Genomic DNA, 20,818 nt, shown 5'->3' with positions numbered 1-20,818 from the left:
GCATGATTAGTAATTTCAATTAATTTCTAAAACAATACATAGAATTATTATTATTAAAGTTATAGTTTATCACTAAAATTATGAAAAAAACAACATTTTATTTAATCAAACTTCTCAATTCATCAGCTCATTATTTCTCCAATTAATACAAAATTAAACAGGATCTGAGCTCAGGCCAGAGAACTGTGACATGCAACCTTGGATATACTAGTACCGAAACACAACAGTTTGACTAACCATGACTGCACATGAAATTTACTATACATAAAAAGCATAGTCAAATATTATGTGAAGAAAACAGTTTTATAATTTAGAAAAAAATAAAAATATACCAAGCAGAAATAGGTCTAAATATAATATACCCCTATTACATATTTCTGATTAATGGTGGAAGGGGAGTTGCAATCACTGTTCAAAAATAAAGTCATGTTATGACTAATTAGCAAAATAATTACAAACAGACAGACAGACAGACAGACAGACAGACAGACAGACAGACAGACAGACAGACAGACAGACAGACAGACAGACAGACAGACAGACAGACAGACAGACAGACAGAGAAAATAGCAATAATAGGATGGAAAGAGTTGTATTACTTGGACAATATCCTGACAGTATACAACACTCTTGTCAGTGACAAATTATACAATACAATTTTGAGAAGCGATTTGTTTATTTTGGAATTTGACCTCATTAAACATTGAATATGGTAAATTAGTAATGACCGCACTAGAAATTGTAATGCATATCTGCCATAACATAAAAATAAAACAAAAATCTCTGATAAGATAATTGGTGACATAAGACCTTATGTGGTGACAGTGTCTGTGAACTTGTACAAGTTGCACGGATCAGCTGACTAACTTTGAAGGTCAGTAAAATACAGAGACAGCTGACACTGTAATCTCCGTTTGACTGGTTTTATCTGTGTATATGGCACCCAAACAATAAATAATAAATTTCTAATCAAACAATCACTGACCTGGTGATTAGTTATACCATATCCAGTCACGGTAAGATCGGCGATTCCGCGAATTGGCTGACAAGTAAGTTATTTTCCAATAAACTAAGTCAAACACCCGGGTCAAACGTGAAATCGAAATCGTTTGATTTGTAGCACAAGCTTCGACACATATTTACTTTCCCGGGAATCAAATCAAATTCCAAAATTACCGCAATTATTTATACAATATTTAATTCGATATTATTATAACAGCGCTAATTAAAAACAACTGAATTAGCTTTTAGAAAAATCGCTATTTTCAGTGTCACGTGACCCGGTTTAAAAGTTCTAAGTCAAATTATATATATATATATTTTTTTTTTTTTTTTTTTTTTTTTTTTTTCAAAAATATTTCATATTCGATAATGTTGTTCTGTTGTTGTTATTGTTTACATACCAGTTTTCTGTGGAAACAATTTATCCCATAGTTTCCTGATTTCCGTTGGGTTGTCCACAATCACCACATATTCTGATAACACTCCTTCAATTCGGTTACAGACAAACGTCTTCAAATTTGTAAGTCTTGTCAGCGATGCAGGAAGACGTTCTAATGGGTTGGCATTCACGTACAGTGCTTCTAACTTTTTTAGATCACCGACTGACTCCGGAATATATCTCAGTCTGTTGTCACCCAACTCCAGTACTCTCAATTCTGGCCATAAAGTCCCGATATTTGGAGGTAAATCTTCTATTGGATTTACACTCAGGTCTATCACTTCAACTTGATGACGTAATGGCTCTCTTAAAATCTCATCAGGTATTTGACTTAGACCACAGGCATAAGCATCGTATCTCTTGTCTTCAGGATTCCACCGTGGTTTACGCCCAGCCATTGGATAAACACGTCGCTATGCCAACACTACAATAACAACATTAATCACTGTATTGACGTATTTCACCTAAAAATAGAACATAATGACGTCATTGAGATCACATGATCAAAGCCTGAATGCCGTCCGTCAGACGATATCACAATCTGTCAATTCTGTCTCCGAAATACTCTAAAAAATGGCGTTTACAAGTTGATATCAGATGTTAAATATTCACTAATTATGAGGTAAAGTAATTCTGATTTCATTTCAAACTTTCACTTCATTTTAATAAAACACACAATTCTAAAAAACGGGTTTTTCTGTATTCAAATTCCACGCTAAAATTTTGAATGTTTCGCGCATGCGCAGTAGGGTCGTTGTTCGCTGGTTTCAACACAATTTTCGGTAATTTTCAAATTTTGACGAAATTCTCAAGATTATTGGGTTCAATTTTGTAACACATGAACAGATAACTATCTCTGCTAACACTACGTATAAAATATACTTTCATTTTTACTGAATCTGTTTTGTATTTTGCTCTGTTTGTATTGCCGTGACCTCTAGTCTTCACGTTTCCGATATGTGTTAAATATACTCAGTATATTTTGGCTCACCTTTCTTGTTATTCTTGTATTTTTGGTCGTGTTATTTAAATTATTAAGTTTATTTTCAACTATAAATTTATCATTTTGTGTAATATTTTTTTCACAGAGAATACAGATTCTACAGTCGAGATGTAAAGTCCAAATTTACTGATTTTTATTAAGTTGTACGGACAAATCAATGAGCTGAGATTTAATTTTATTTTCTATGGTTGTTACATTTTTCAGTCACTGAAAATAATTTTCAATAATTTTTCACATATGCAGGGATCAAGTCATTGAATTTTGTTGGTGTGTGATGTATTTTTTTTTACATAAATCTGAGCAATTTCTGAAACAACTGAATGGTAATTTTTTGAGAAATTAATTTTATTTATTTCAACTGTTTTTGACTTTCCACACAAATTTGTATCTTATTTTATATTGTATACATTAAATAGAAAACTGAATTCAACCTGTTTTTATCTGAATGTGTTTATGTTTTGTGGTATTTATATAATTTTAACAGATTCGCTGAGCCATGATAATTTTATCTTTCTTCAATCTTGGTCTGATGGAAATTTCGCGTGAACGCAGGGGATTCTACAAACTCAGTCTTCGAAGAATTGTCATATAAAACAATAAAATTGTCACGACTGGATCAGTCTAGGTATTGTAATTTGAAATGAGTATGCTTACAGAGAACACTGCAACAACGGAAATGGCCATATTGTAAACACAACTCTGTTTCTACTCAGAGGACGACATGAAACCACGAATTACAACTATTGTTTACGTTTTAAAACGGTTTACAAATTAATTGTGACTCAGTGTTTACAACGGAAATGTTTGCGTGGGGATTCCCTATCACTCAGACAACATTGTTATACAAGTACACACTGTCCATGTAGTTACCAGTGTTATTATCTAACCCAGTAGTGATGGTAAGGTGTTGTGTCGCAAATCCAAACAGAGTCGCTTTGCACAGCTTTCAAATTGATCTGAAAATACGATACGTCAGACTGTCTCGATATTACGTGTGGATGATAGCGACAACACAATGACAAATATTCTGGGTATAAGGTACAATTACGGTATGAGGTAAAAATACAACAATTATGGTGCAAAGCCATAAAACTGATCAAGGGTAGTAGACAACAACTGTTGAATAAGAGTATTTAATTCAGTATATGATTGAAATAATAAATAAATACATTTAGAGCAGCAAATCTTTGGTAATTATTGTAATTTTTAGACAGTATACACAACAATGGGTCGTACACACCACTAATTACTGGCAATGTAATTATCGTGTAATTTTTAGTGAATATCACCACCAGCGAGTTTTCTTTTGTTACACAGTTAGATCATACCACTCGTAGTAAAACGTGTCACGCTCGGCTTAGTGTGGAACGTTCCAAAACACGGCGAGCGTTCACGCTTTTGGTCGCGTGTATTCAACATTCTATAAATAGACGGGGTATAAGACGCAGCGCATTCCGATTCGTTCAAACCGCGTACATCTGATTTGTACGCAAAACATATTGATCTCTAAATATTCGTTTTAACATGTCGATAGGTCCAGCATAAATGTTGTTATCAGCTACTAATCTAACAGAAAGTATTGCGAGTTCCCACTACGTTGTGGGATGGGTCTTCAAAGCATAAACTGTACTTACACATCAAATAATTCGGGTCCTATTCAAAATTTATATAATTATGGCAATGACAATGACTTTGTTACACGATTTATCTACCTCGGAATTTATCATATCACTTCTATTTTCGGACTAGACACTCGACGCCCGTCGTTGACTGAATGTTGCGATCACTATTTATTTGTACGTATTCTTCGGAAATAAAAACGAATTGGGGTGCCCCGTGTTTTAGACAAGATGCCTATTATCGTGTATTCAGACTATTGGCTTATCCGAACAAACGATAAACTAATATTTTTACTAATCACGATGTCTGAATATTGGCCAGTCATCTGGTACTTCCTTGTAATTACCGCTGTCCCCCGATAAGGGTGATAACATTACCTGTCCTGATTACTTGTAAAATCATATCAAAACATGAACATAATTCTTGATGTTGCTACATCCAGTAGTTTATTTGTGAACTCTCCAGAAATCGATAGATAAGAAATCTACTCTTAAAGTTCGATGTCTGTGTATTTCTGTATGTGCGTGTGTACAGAGGTTTAGCAGCGCCAACGCGTACGGTTCACGTAAATACTCACGGTTTGAATGTCAAACACGACTGCTACAGTGTGAGTGAAAACAACGTCTGCATTTATTTTCCCGTAACATAAAAGTTACACTGCTTTGGTTTTTAATTTATTAGGAAGCCATACGTAACAATTACGTGAATATATACTAATACAAGAATAAGACGTTATTATTGTTGATGATTTTATCACTAAAACTTGGTGACCGGCAGACGTCAAGTCTCGGTACCGAGTACACGGCTATATTACCACTGGACAGCAGTTCAATACAATAAATGTAGTTTGATGTTACGATTGGAAACTTAGTTTACGCCAATCGTTAAACTTCTCGGAGTGCTACTATTTTTATTTTCAGACTGTCAGTATATCACAATCAGTAGATCGTCTTGTGAATACACTTCAGTGTTTGGGGAAAATGTACTGTATTAGAATACAGCCAGGGGTAGGACACTGGCGGCGGCACGTGGGGGGGCAGAGGGAGAAGTCTCTCCCTCGGATAAATGCCCCCCAAAATCAAGCTGAAACCTTTTGTGTCAGTAACATTTCGTGCCACCGTTTCTGTAGGATTGTTTCACAACCGATTAAGTAGATTTTGACACACTTACTTTACTCCATTCACAAAAGACACGTGTCATACACGTGTCAGATATTCATTGTACGAAATGATACTAATGGTCAAGTGTTATGCATCGTACGGTTGGGATGATGGGACCGAGTGAATTTTGCAAGCGGCATTCAAGTATGCTTAGTTGTCATGACAATGATGTCAGGTGGGAGACGTTATAAAAGGTCAAGGTAGACGCAGCCCGTGGTGTTCAGGTTACTTGCCTGGTCGACGGACATTGTGTAGAGACAACGAAAGATTTGTTTACTGCGTGCAATTCTACGGACATTCTGTGTTCGGTACAAGTTATACGAATTATTCTATGGGAAACCAGGCCTGGGTATCGAATTGAATCTACGTGTAGCGACGTTTCTACTATAGCCCGACAGAAGCCGGTAATTATCACGCTCGTTACACACACATTAGGCTAGGGTTTATTGGATGTGTTTTGAATATTATTATTGGTAATTATTTGTTTAATTTATTGACGAAATTATTGTATTCCTATTTACGGGAGCTCTGAAATTGTAATAGCATTCGTTTTATTGTATTTCATAACAGCCTGTTTTCTGCTTCAAAGTTTCGCTCGCCTGTCCGTGCAGTTAGTAGTGACGTCGTTCTATCTGTAAAGGGACTTTGTCCATTCTGAATTATTCCGTTATCTACTTTATTCTGTTCTGACACGTGTGTTAATTTTTCTATGGTACAATGAATTCATGTTTTCCTGTGTACTATTGATACCGTAAAACGGTTGTACAATTAAAACATCATTTACGACATTACTGTGTATTTTATTGTGTGCAAGCGGACCTGGCATGTTAATAATTTATGCATGGGGAAAACCAACCAATCAGCTGGCTTATTTTGATTTTATAATCGGAAGGGTGTTAAAGAACCCACAACACGGGGCGAAGGCGTCCTCTTGGATGCACACGCGGGTTTAGGGGAATGCACGCCAGGCGCGCTCCTCCCCATACAGCCCGCAAAAAGACAATGAAGCCCAGCCTACCGGAGGTGCGCGGACGTGGCCTTCGGCTACGTCAATAGGAACGCGCCCCCTTACCGAATTTCTGGATCCGCCCGGTGGGATGAGGGCCTACCTCGTGACATGTGCTAATGACAACGCGCTGTTTTCATCAGCCCATGTACCCCCTACTAAAGAAACACCTTTTGGTCAGACTAAACAAAATAGTGAAAAATTATCATGGAATATCAGTAGAATATCGAGTCGAAAAGTTATTTGACTTTGATAGAAAACACAGAATTGAAACTTTAATTAGAATCAGAATCATTGCTTGAAAACGATATTGTTCATAATAGCAAGAGTTCATTGGCCTAGGTCAGATAAGGTATAAAATACTTTACATTAAGGCGAACAACTCAAAGTCAATAACAGTTATTAATGATTACAGTTCCCAATTCTTTGGTAAGCATGTACAAACGCTCTCCTGTTGGGTCTTGACTTAATAATCTCGGGCTCGCATCTCGGCGGTACAATATCCTGTATATTTTCGGATGTATCGGACTGATTATTTAATCCAACTGGCGTAGTTTCCAGTGGAATAGCCGTATTATTGACTTCAACAGAGTAAAGTTTGGTGATTGGTCGGTTAGTGTTACCAGTCTTTGTTTTGATTTCCACGGATCACATTATTTCATTAGCACCGGGATAGTCTTGAGTTCAATAAAGAAAACGCAAGATTGTCCGAGTATTTTCTTCAGGGCAGATTTAGTAACTTCAATTATCCTTTCCCAGAACCCGTCATGGAGCTCTCTTAGCTATAAATTTTCACGTAGTGCGTAGTTTGGCTAGCGTGGTATGAACTTCCGGGTCAAACATGAACGCATTGAGTTCACTCTAAGCAGAGATGAGAAGCTGTGGTTAAATCTGACAGAGTTCCAAATGTCTGGCACGTGTCACAGCGCACGTAAATAAAATGAACACACGCACGCTTTCGAGACGGTATGGTTATTTCGTACAAACAACGTACCGGAGTAGTACACGCTTGTAACACAGAAGTGAGGAATCATATTAACCTGATATTCAGGATGGGGTGGTTATAGGTCTTTTATTAGCGTGACCATCGAATTTCTTGCACTTAACACATTTATATAAGACAGAGTTCACGACACGGCGAATAGAAGTCTACCTCCAGCACGTATTAGGTCACGATCATCGATAAATAATTTAAGTTATTTGCACAGTTGACCCAGATTATGTTCGTTGTGTTTGAGTGACGTTAACACGTCGGCATATTCGGTGTGTTGTACGTCTTGCCACGAATTCTGTGATTTGAGCCAGGTGGGTCCTTCCCATTGAAGTGTAAATTCTTTCAATTCTCGGTGTGTAATTCTACAAGTAAGTAGGTCAGCAGGATTATAATCCGTGGGTTCATATTTACACGTTTGTTGTTAATTTCTTTAACACGGTTAGTGGTAAACACGTCTGGTTTGCCGCGTAAATGTATCCAATGAAGAGCAATTTGCGAATCAGACCAAAGCACTTGTCAAGCAATATTATAGTTGGAGCGTAGCGCGTTGTCAGTGAATTTAGAAAGACGCGTTGCTATCACGACAGCCGTTCGGTGTAGTATCAAAGTTTGTTTATTAACTGGAGTGACACGAGTTTTGATGTACACACCGCTTCTATGTGACTTTTCCAAGGCGTTGGTGAATGCGTGGATTTCAATGTTCGTATTGTTGTTGTCGGGAAAGTACTGGCAACTATACCGATAGATTAATTTAAGTCCGCTGCAATATTAATCCATGAATTTTGCAGTTCGTGAGAAATGGGGTCGTACCAATGATAATTTAGTTTCCACGGTGATTGGATCAGTATTTTAGCACGAACTTGTACGGTGACAATAATGCAAGGGGATCGTAGAGAACAGATGAGTAACTTGCAATGTCTCGTTTTGTAGACAAGGCATAGACGGATGGGGTGTCAAGTTCTTTGTGACCGAGAATGTCTTTTTCAGAATCCCACAGAATTCCGAGGACCCAAACTGTGCTTGAAGTGGTAGACTTGTCATCTTTGGCGACGAGTTCCCTTACATTGTTATCGTTAGATTTCCAAGAGCGTAGGTTAAAACCTCGTGTTGACATGAGTTTGATGGAATCCTTATAGTATTGTATGGCTTTCTCAGTATTGGTACAGTCAGATACAACATCATTGGCTTCAATGTTTTACAGTGGCGTTGAGTATGAATAGACTCGACGTAACACCGAATAAAATATGTGATGAAATCGTTTTCCGGGTCGTTAATATCGGATAACCAGAGAAACTTAGTAAATTGTGATCGGTATGGTCCAGGCGTATTTGTAAAAATACCCTCTCAATGTCACTGGTTGACTGGGAGGCGATGGGGTTGGCACGAAATCTAAGCAATATAGTAGTGGTGGTCCAGTATCGAGATAGTCGTTCAGACTGGGCTGACCAGAGTTATCTTTCGCACTGCAGTCATAAACCACGCGAATTGGAGTAGTGCTGTTTACTCGTTTAACAGCGTAGTGAGGCAAGTAGTGTCCCTCGGAGTTGTTGTCATCGATGACTCGCTCAAAATAACCGCTACGCAATTGTTCGCAGATAAGGCCGCACCGACTTTTTTTTCAACAAATAAACTTGCATAGACAAGTACAAAAAAAAATTAAAAAAAAGTCTCCACAGATCGGTTTTCTATCCGGAACTTGCCGACTCATATTGTCGCAAAAACTAGTTTTGGACTACCTCAAAACGTGCCAATTTTGTCGTAAATGATCTTCTTATTGCCGGGAATATTCCAATATTCTTATTCCAACGTGGCGACCACGTGACGCCACCAAAATACGTGAGCATAAAAGTTCGTGAGCATAAAACGGAGGGATTGTAAGTAATGATATGTACATTCCGCCTTGACTGGTACTGGAAATGGTGTTCATGCTGTTCCTTGAATGCAGTGTTTCTGACTGAAGGTACTTCATCATGACTACATGTACTAGAGCTTGTCTGAAATGGTTATACCTGTGATAGTAATACTGTACATCAACATGTGCCTCCTACAAATAAAGACTTCTTGTTGTTTTGTTGATACACTGTGTTCTGTGGTTCAATTCGTAATACCAGCTCCGCAGTCCTGGTTTTAGCAACATTTTGGGGGGAGGGCAGGATTTTTTTTCGCCCTCTCGCATTAGTTTTGTGGTCTCCAGAGGATGTCATCCATAACATTAAATCAGTGTGGCCTAACCCTGTCATACAAGCCCTTTTGTTAAACTGTTTTAGTATGTTTTTGTTTACGTATTTATGAATTGTTATTTAGTTATAGATTGGACTATGTTCTATTCAAAATGAATAATGTCAATGAAGTTAAAGTTGTACATGTCAACTAACCATGTGTCGAGTGCGGTTTAGGATTGCGTTAAAGTTCGTTTGAAGCTGTTCATTGTCGCCCTTCCAAGGCAATTTGGCAGTAAATCTTTCATCTTCTTTTTTCAAACAAGTTTGAGTGTATTGCTTTAGTTGTTCGTTAGGCGTAGCCTTTTAGCGGGTCTGGTTTATCTCGTCTTTTATCCTTATATATTCAGTCGAGATCCCAGCATGAAATAACATGGTTGTCAAGCATGGCGTCGCTAATGGCGTCTGTAGTAACAGACAAGTCCGCGGTGTGTTCGTGCGTTGTTTATTATGGTGTAGAGGTTCAGACAGCAAATATCCTAATGGAGAGTTCACGGCAACGGGTCTGATCCCTTTAAATTAATGTCACCAATGAAATCCCAGTACCGATCCGCTCCGATTAGAATGTCAATATTCAACGAATCATCGTAGGAAACAGGGTGAGCAAGTCGTAGTTTGGGCAGATAGTGTAATAGTCCATCTATAACGCGACTGATTTTGTCTTCAAGGAAACTTCCTAAATATGTCAATTTTTGTACATTTGACAAACAGCAGTGAAGTTGTCGTTGAACTGTGACCATTTCAGCGTGTTGCCGTGGACAGTCAGTATTTCGAGCTTTGGTAACTGCATGGATTTGAACCGTGCAGTCGAAGTCGTCGCGGCGGCAACAGGATAACGTTACTTGTTTGTATGTCTTCCCTGGCTAGTTTACGCTTGTACTCGGGGCTGTTTTAACGTAGAAATTGGAGGCTTTCGGAACTCGGACGGAGCCACTGAATTCGTAATTACTCATTTCAGTAATGTCGGTGTCTTCGAGATAAATTTGGCAATTTTATCGTCGATGGTAGTCAACTCTTTCAGGCGGTTTTCGGTGATCGGTAACATAGCGTGAATTGCGTCGTTTGCTTCTATTTGTTGACTTCTTGCAGCGCTGAATTTTCCGATGGCTGTTCCAATCTTGTTTGGTGCTCTCACGAGCTAGGAACGGGTGGTCATACGTCTACCTTTGAATAACTCAAGATCACTTTTTGCAATAACAATAACTCTATCACTGATGTGGGAAAATTGTAGAGAGGTTTGGAATATTGGGATGATGACAGAGGGTATGTCGTGTCAGACTAAACAAAATAGTAAAACTTGGTTGAGTATAGCAATGACGTATTGTAACAACGAAACACAGACTGGAATGACAAATTAATAGCAAGCAACGTGATAACAATTAGTAAGATTCACGTGTACTTGACAAAATAACTCGCACTAAGCGATCATTGGTCAACAGTTTGTATACTTGACATTGTATCAAGGTTGAAAGCATCTTCTCTCAGGTTCACATATAGTATACGGCAGAAATGACTTGAATGGTTTCAGTTGTGTTTGCTATTGAAATACGTGCAAATGTCACGATAAATGTAGAACATAGTAAACAAACGAGTGTTTAAACGATACCCCCCTTGCCGCTTTAAATCAGATGACATATTATTACCTATCTAAAACAACGTTTTGTCTGACTACTGGGTTGTCTGAACAAAAGAACACTTCCGTATTTTTATAATTCGTGTATTTTGTTTATACTAATATATCACGTGACAAATTTATCGTGTCAACAACAAAAACTAATATACTGTAACTATGGTAACTACGCTGTGAAATACTGGTAACACGAATATTTCACGTCAATCACATAACCTCTGAAATCAACAATGTCACCAAATACCGACCGTAAAAACGTTTATACGATGTTAAAACAAGCTCCGATTTGAGTCCTGCTTTATATTACAAATTATACAACAATACAATTTTAACTTACCGAGTTACGATGAATACCTAGATGTGATCAGATCAGCTGTGTACAAATTATACAACAAAATATTATATTTTAACTTACCGAGTTACGATGAATACCTAGATGTGATCAGATCAGCTGTGTACAAAGTATACAACAAAATATTATATTTTAACTTACCGAGTTACGATGAATACCTAGATGTGATCAGATCAGCTGTGTACAAATGAACGACGATTGTGTGACGATGGGTGTTGCTCAGTGTAACCGAATCAACGGAATGACTACATGCACAGAATATTCTGATTTACGTTTAACTGATAACATTGTTATTTGGTTAATGATTGACATCCATGAATACATTTCTTATCTACAGTGTTGTTATCACGTTATAAAAATAGCACATTGTCCCCCATACCAGGGTGGTTGGGGTAGAACAGAAATGCTGCCAATTTACAACCAACACAACATCGTAAATTAGGTTGAATGCATCATAAAATCGTAAAAACATTGATAACTTTAAAATAATGTTTTAAGTTACATGGTACATAGACCCACTGCAACTGGAGTCTTATTTCGTTTCAGTTTGATTACCAGGAGGTCTATTTAGATTACTGTCTTAACTACCAGAAAGCGGGTGTTACTTCATTGCATTTTGGTTGCAAGATATGGAGTTTCCAGATAGGGGGTCTTATTTGTTGTAGTCCGGTTGCCAGACAAGGGGTCTTATTTGGTTGTAGACTGGTTGTCAGATATAGGGTCTTATTTGGTTGTAGTCTGGTTGTCATATAAGGGGTCTTATTTGGTTGTAGTCTGGTTACCAGCTAGAGGGTCTTATTTGATTGTAGTCTGGTTGCCAGATAGGGGATCTTATTTGGTTGTAGTCTGGTTGTCAGATATAGGGTCTTATTTGGTTGTAGTCTGGTTACCAGACAAGGGGCCTCATTTGGTTGTAGACTGGTTGTCAGATAGAAGGTCTTATTTGGTTGTAGTCTGGTTGTCATATAAGGGGTCTTATTTGGTTGTAGTCTGGTTACCAGCTAGAGGGTCTTATTTGATTGTAGTCTGGTTGCCAGATAAGGGATTTTATTTGGTTGTAGTCTGGTTGTCAGATATAGGGTCTTATTTGGTTGTAGTCTGGTTGCCAGATAGAGGATCTTATTTGGTTGCAGTCTGGTTGTCAGATATGGGTTCTTATTTGGTTGTAGCCTGATTGCCAGATATAGGGTCTTATTTGGTTGTAGTCTGGTTACCAGACAAGGGGCCTCATTTGGTTGTAGTCTGGTTGCCAGATAGAGGATCTTATTTGGTTGCAGTCTGGTTGTCAGATATGGGAACTTATTTGGTTGTAGCCTGGATGCCAGTTAGGGTCTTATTTGATGGTAGTCTGGTTGTCAGATAGGGGGTCCTATTTGGTTGTAGTCTGATTGCCAGATATAGGGTCTTATTTGGTTGTAGTCTAGTTACCAGACAAGGGGCCTCATTTGGTTGTATTCTGGTTGCCACATAGGGTTTTTTATTTGGTTGCAGTGTGGTTTCCAGATATGGGGTCTTATTTGGTTGTAGTCTGGTTGCCAGATATAGGGTCTTATTTGGTTGCAGTCTGGTTGCCAGATATAGGGTCTTATTTGGTTGCAGTCTGGTTGCCAGACAAGGGGCCTCATTTGGTTGTATTCTGGTTGCCACATAGGGTTTTTCATTTGGTTGCAGTGTGGTTTCCAGATATGGGGTCTTATTTGGTTGTAGTCTGGTTTCCAGATATGGGGTCTTATTTGGTTGTAGTCTGGTTGCCAGATATAGGGTCTTATTTGGTTGCAGTCTGGTTGCCAGATATAGGGTCTTATTTGGTTGCAGTCTGGTTGCCAGATAGGGGTCTTATTTGGTTGTAGTCTGGTTGCCAGATATAGGGTCTTATTTGGTTGCAGTCTGGTTGCCAGATAGGGGTCTTATTTGGTTTCCAGATATGGGGTCTTATTTGGTTGTAGTCTGGTTGCCAGATATAGGGTCTTATTTGGTTGCAGTCTGGTTGCCAGATAGGGGTCTTATATGGTTGCCAGATACGGGGTCTTATTTGGTTGCCAGATACGGGGTCTTATCTGGTTGCCAGATAGGGGTCTTATTTGGTTTCCAGATACGGGGTCTTATTTGGTTGTAGCCTGGTTGCCAGATATGTGGTCTTATTTGGTTGCAGTCTGGTTGGCAGATAGGGGTCTTATTTGGTTGCCAGATACAGGGTCTTATTTGGTTGTAGCCTGGTTGCCAGATATGGGGACTTAATTGGTTGTAGCCTGGTTGCCAGATAGGGTCTTATTTGATGGTAGTCTGGTTGTCAGATAGGGGGTCCTATTTGGTTGTAGTCTGGTTGTCAGATATAGGGTCTTATTTGGTTGTAGTCTGGTTGCCAGATAAAGGGTCTTATTTGGTTGTAGTCTGGTTACCAGACAAGGGGCCTCATTTGGTTGTAGTCTAGTTGCCACATAGGGGGTCTTATTTGGTTGTAGTCTGGTTGCCAGATATAGGGTCTTATTTGGTTGCAGTCTGGTTGTCAGATAAGGGGTCTTATTTGGTTGTACCCTGGCTGCTAGATAGGGGGTATTATTTGGTTGTAGTCTGGTTGTCAGATATGGGGTCTTATTTGATTGTAGTCTGGTTACCAGATAGGGGGTATTATTAGTTTGTAGTCTGGGTGCCAGATAGGGGGTCTTATTTGGTTGTCTTCTGGTTACCAGATAGGGGTCTTATTTGGTTGTAGTCTGGTTGTCCGATAAGGGGGTCTCTTTGATTGTAGTCTGGTTACCAGATAGGGGGTATTATTTGTGTGTAGTCCGGGTGCCAGATAGGGGGTCTTATTTGGTTGTGTTCTGGTTACCAGATAGGGGTCTTATTTGGTTGCCAGATACGGGGTCTTATTTGGTTGTACCCTGGCTGCTAGATAGGGGGTATTTGGTTGTAGTTTGGTTACCAGACAAGGGGCCTCATTTGGTGGTAGTCTGGTTGCCACATAGGGGGTCTTATTTGGTTGCAGTCTGGTTGCATGATAGGGTTTTTTATTTGGTTGCAGTGTGGTTTCCAGATATGGGGTCTTATTTGGTTGTAGTCTGGTTGCCAGATATAGGGTCTTATTGGGTTACAGTCAGGTTGTCAGATATAGGGTCTTATTTGGTTGCAGTGTGGTTTCCAGATAAGGGGTCTTATTTGTTGTAGCCTGGTTGCCAGATATAGGGTCTTATTGGGTTGCAGTCAGGTTGTCAGATATAGGGTCTTATTTGGTTGTTGCCTGGTTGCCAGATAGGGGTCTTATTTGTTGTAGTTTGGTTGCCAGATACGGGGTCTTATTTGGTTGTAGCCTGGTTGCCAGATAGAGTCTTATTTGATGGTAGTCTGGTTGTCAGATAGGGGGTCCTATTTGGTTGTAGTCTGGTAACCAGATAGGGGGTCTTATTTGGTTGCAGTCTGGTTGCCAGATAAGGGGTCTTATTTGTTGTAGTCTGGTTGTCAGATATAGGGTCTTATTTGGTTGTAGCCTGGTTGCCAGATAGGGGTCTTATTTGTTGTAGTTTGGTTGCCAGATACGGGGTCTTATTTGGTTGTAGCCTGGTTGCCAGATAGAGTCTTATTTGATGGTAGTCTGGTTGTCAGATAGGGGGTCCTATTTGGTTGTAGTCTGGTAACCAGATAGGGGGTCTTATTTGGTTGAAGGCTGGTTGTCAGATAGGGGGTCGTATTCTGGTTGTAGTCTGGTTACCAGATTTGGGGTCTTAGTTGGTTGTAGTCTGGTTGTCAGATAATGGGTCTTATGATATTGTAGTCTGGTTACCAGACAAGGGCCTTATTTGGTTGTAGTCTGGTTGCCACATAGGCAGTGTAGGAAATTCCTGTCCGTCCGCACGCCCGAGACGGCTAACTTTCGTATCGGACTGGTTGAATTTCAAACTTCCCTGTCCGGTGGTCAGGTAACATGTTACCACATTCTTCCGCCGAAATTAAAATAAAAACAAGCTACCATTCTTTATATGTGCTCTAAACATTTTAAACAGAAACGTGATCAGCCAAAACTATGAAAATATTGCATTGCCGTCTCACATCGCGACTTGCCGACACGCATTCTCAACCCACAACACGGAATCCATTGACTTATTAACATAATAATAGGTACGTGACCTCGGGTCAGGTCCTATCTCCCATGGTGCAGTGAGACTTCCGGTGACCCCTGACCAGTTCTATCGTTGCGTAGTTTGTTTACAAAGTTTTCATTTCGCGTACAACATGTATCGTTTTTTGGAGATAGACCCTCCAACAAAGAAACAGAAGTCGAGCATCGATAGAATTGCGGCAAATAAGGAGTATGACCAGTCAAAACGTACTCGCAAAATAGTTCCAAGCTGGAAGACGGTGTTCAAAGAATGGCTGGTCACCGATGACACCGGTAATCATACGGTGTATTGCCGTATCTGCCGGGCTATTTACGGGCCGTTATCAAACCGCAAAATACCAGACAAACTCCGTAAGTACGGAAAGGGATGTACCAACTTAAAACATGATGCCCTTACATGCCATGAAATGTCAATTGGTCATAAACGAGCCAAATCGATATTCGAAGCAAAGAATGCTCCACCACCAAAGCAACTTCCTGCTGATAGAATCATCGAAATGTTGAATGGTAAAAGTGTTGACAGGTTAGACAATCTATTCCGAGGCTGTAACAGATGGTAATGCTCATTTGGTAGCTGGATTAAATTCTGACTAGGGTTCAGATTTTTCTGATCTAGCCGAGAGCAACAGTGACACAGACATCTGATATATCATGTTCTGAATATGCATGTTCTCTACAGCTACTTTGTTGTTAAAATAAACCGTGCATAGTATATTGTATACAACTTGTGTTTATTTGTGTGTGTGTGTGTGTGCGAAAATAATTGAAAAAAATGTGCGGGACTGGTAACATTTTAGCAGGGCTTGTAACTTTTGAAAGTTACCAGCCCTGATGTCTGGTATGTAATCTGGACAAATTTCCTACACTGACATAGGGGGTCTTATTTGGTTGCAGTCTGGTTGCCAGATAAGGGGTCTTATTTGGTTGCAGTCTGGTTTCCAGATATGGGGTCTTATTTGGTTGTAGTCTGGTTGCCAGATATAGCGTCTTCTTTGGTTGCAGTCTGGTTGCCAGATAGGGGGTCTTATTTGGTTGTAGTCTGGTTGTCAGATATAGGGTCTTATTTGGTTGCAGTCTGGTTGCCAGATAGGGGTCTTATTTGGTTGTAGTTTGGTTGCCAGATAAGGGGTCTTATTTGGTTATACCCTGGCTGCCAGATAGGGGGTCTTGTTTTGTTGTAGTCTGGCTGCCAGATAGGGGGTCTTGTTTGATGGTAGTCTGGTTTCCAGATAGGGGGTCTTATTTGGTTGCAGTCTGGTTGTCAGATAAGGGGTCTTATTTGGTTGTACCCTGGCTGCTAGATAGGGGGTATTATTTGGTTGTAGTCTGGTTGTCAGATATGGGGTCTATTTGATTGTAGTCTGGTTACCAGATAGGGGGTATTATTTGTTTGTAGTCTGGGTGCCAGATAGGGGGTCTTATTTGGTTGTCTTCTGGTTACCAGATAGGGGGTCTTATTTGGTTGTAGTCTGGTTGTCCGATAAGGGGGTCTCATTTGATTGTAGTCTGGTTACCAGATATGGGGTATTAATTGTGTGTAGTCCGGGTGCCAGATAGGGGGTCTTATTTGGTTGTGTTCTGGTTACCAGATAGGGGTCTTATTTGGTTGTCAGATATAGGGTCTTATTTGGTTGTAGCCTGGTTGCCAGATAGGGGTCTTATTTGGTTGTAGTTTGGTTGCCAGATACATGGTCTTATTTGGTTGTAGCCTGGTTGCCAGATAGGTTCTTATTTGATGGTAGTCTGGTTGTCAGATAGGGGGTCCTATTTGGTTGTAGTCTGGTAACCAGATAGGGGGTCTTATTTGGTTGAAGGCTGGTTGTCAGATAGGGGGTCATATTCTGGTTGTAGTCTGGTTACCAGATTTGGGGTCTTAGTTGGTTGTAGTCTGGTTGTCAGATAATGGGTCTTATGATATTGTAGTCTGGTTACCAGACAAGGGGCCTTATTTGGTTGTAGTCTGGTTGCCACATAGGGGGTCTTACTTGGTTGCTGTCTGGTTGCCAGATAAGGGGTCTTATTTGGTTGCAGTCTGGTTTCCAGATAGGGGGTCTTGTTTTGTTGTAGTCTGGTTGCCAGATAGGGGGTCTTGTTTGATGGTAGTCTGGTTTCCAGATAGGGGGTCTCATTTGGTTGCAGTCTGGTTGCCAGAAATAGGATCTTATTTGGTTGTAGTCTGGTTGCCAGATATAGGGTCTTATTTGGTTGCAGTCTGGTTGCCAGATAGGGGGTCTTATTTGGTTGTAGTCTGGTTGTAAGATATGGGGTCTTATTTGATTGTAGTCTGGTTACCAGATAGGGGGTCTTATTTGGTTGTCTTCTGGTTACCAGATAGGGGGTCTTATTTGGTTGTAGTCTGGTTGTCCGATAAGGGGGTCTCATTTGATTGTAGTCTGGTTACCAGATAAGGGGTATTATTTGTTTGTAGTTCGGTGCCAGATAGGGGGTCTTATTTGGTTGTGTCCTGGTTACCAGATAGGGGGTCTTATTTGGTGGTAGTCTGGTAACTCCATAGGGGTCTTAGCGAGTGGGTTTGAAATGGGTAACGAATGGGTTTGAAATAGGTAACGAGTGGGTTTGAAAAATTTCTAAAAAACATTTTTGTCTTTAATCATAAGTTACTGTGAATGCATTAATTTTTCACTGGTTTTTAATTTTTCTATTTTTGCTGTTAAGTAAAATTTTCTAAATTAAATCTACTTGAACATGTAGAATAACAATAAACTCATTGTTTCTCTACCAAGTTTGTGAAATTAAAACCCAGTGAAAATAAATGCTTTTACAGTACTGTCTAAGTGCATACTTTAAGGTATCCTCATAATAACCTTATTATTATACATCTTTCCTTCCAAGGATACATCAAAATCGATGCCGAAATCAAAAAAGTTTAGAACAGAATCAGCGAACTTCTTTGTGTGGAGTGTGATCAATCCCTGGTGGCAGCCATATTTGTTTTTATTATTAGAGGACGCTTATGAGCGTAATCATTCTGCTGTATTTGGAATTCCCATTTCGTAATATGGTAGGAAAATGCAAAATTACGACACGCTGTAACTTATGGCATTACGGTGACAGATGTATAATAATATGAATGGAGACTTTTTTTCATACTTTGTAATTTAAAATAAGACTTGACACTAAAGTTAAATACAAGGTAACATTTAATCTTGGTTGATGTAATGTGGTTGACATGTTAAATTGACTGAAATATAAAATAATGTGTTACAACATTGTGTTTGTATTGTATTTGCTTACATAGTAATGTATATTAAACTCTTCATTGGATTAACAGTATAAAACATTTTGTTGACTTTTTAAAACTAGAAATAGATAAAATGACATAACACAGTATACAAACATTGTTATTTCTGTCAAAAAAAAAACACCATGAAATCCCCAAACATAAACTAAAACACAGAGTCTATTCTATAAACTGTGATTCAGAACAATACAGTGGGTAAAACACCAGAATTTATACTAAATTTGTTGGTGATAATTTCTGTGGTTCATGGTCACTTCTATTATTTTTTCTGCATTTCATAACGTGTTACAAAAAGAAATATCAACTTATAATCAGTATCAATAATCAATAATCAATATTTTTGGATTTGAAAACAATTTTTTAACAAAGTCCCTGAAATATTTTCCTATAGATTATACAGCAGATGACAAATACCGCTGTGGTGTTGTGACATTCTATATATATATATATATAACTAAATTAACACACAAGTTTGTTGACAATCCTCATCAAGCAGTGTGATTGAAAGAGAGCTTATCTCCATAAAAAAAATCATCTGTCACAATAATAATGTAAAACACATTTGCTACAACTTCAGTGAGCTCAGGGTACATGGTAATTTTTAGGGGGGGCAGAGATGGACGAGATTGTTGGTGCCTTCCTCCCTACCTCTCCAAAATACAATGTAACGTGATCGAGGATAAAATCCATTTCATCACTGAGTGTGATCTCTATACAGAAAATAGACAAGAATTCTGCAATCCAAATTTCAAAAATTACAACAAAGATAAATTGATACACATTTTAAACACAACTAACAAACAATGTCTACTCGGTTTATTAAATTACATACAGAAAGCCTACAAAATAAGAAAAGTAAAGGTGAAAATCAATTAATTGTATTGTTGTTCTATATTTTCAGTGTGATTTAGTTGTAGTTTATTTGAAATCTATTATTGTATTGTTGTTCTATATTTTCAGTGTGATTTAGTTGTAGTTTATTTGAAATCTATTATTGTATTGTTGTTCTATATTTTCAGTGTGATTTAGTTGTAGTTTATTTGAAATCTACTATTGTATTGTTGTTCTATATTTTCAGTGTGATTTAGTTGTAGTTTATTTGAAATCTATTATTGTATTGTTGTTCTATATTTTCAGTGTGATTTAGTTGTAGTTTATTTGAAATCTACTATTGTATTGTTGTTCTATATTTTCAGTGTGATTTAGTTGTAGTTTATTTGAAATCTATTATTGTATTGTTGTTCTATATTTTCAGTGTGATTTAGTTGTAGTTTATTTGAAATCTATTATTGTATTGTTGTTCTATATTTTCAGTGTGATTTAGTTGTAGTTTATTTGAAATCTATTATTGTATTGTTGTTCTATATTTTCAGTGTGATTTAGTTGTAGTTTATTTGAAATCTATTATTGTATTGTTGTTCTATATTTTCAGTGTGATTTAGTTGTAGTTTATTTGAAATCTATTATTGTATTGTTGTTCTATATTTTCAGTGTGATTTAGTTGTAGTTTATTTGAAATCTATTATTGTATTGTTGTTCTATATTTTCAGTGTGATTTAGTTGTAGTTTATTTGAAATCTATTATTGTATTGTTCTATATTTTCAGTGTGATTTAGTTGTAGTTTATTTGAAATCTATTATTGTATTGTTGTTCTATATTTTCAGTGTGATTTAGTTGTAGTTTATTTGAAATCTATTATTGTATTGTTGTTCTATATTTTCAGTGTGATTTAGTTGTAGTTTATTTGAAATCTATTATTGTATTGTTGTTCTATATTTTCAGTGTGATTTAGTTGTAGTTTATTTGAAATCTATTATTGTATTGTTGTTCTATATTTTCAGTGTGATTTAGTTGTAGTTTATTTGAAATCTATTATTGTATTGTTGTTCTATATTTTCAGTGTGATTTAGTTGTAGTTTATTTGAAATCTATTATTGTATTGTTGTTCTATATTTTCAGTGTGATTTAGTTGTAGTTTATTTGAAATCTATTATTGTATTGTTGTTCTATATTTTC

The sequence above is a fragment of the Saccoglossus kowalevskii genome, chromosome 20, assembly GCF_978046115.1.
Source record: "Saccoglossus kowalevskii chromosome 20, keSacKowa6.1, whole genome shotgun sequence".
Lineage (NCBI taxonomy): Eukaryota > Metazoa > Hemichordata > Enteropneusta > Harrimaniidae > Saccoglossus > Saccoglossus kowalevskii.
This window is presented reverse-complemented; position numbering follows the sequence as displayed.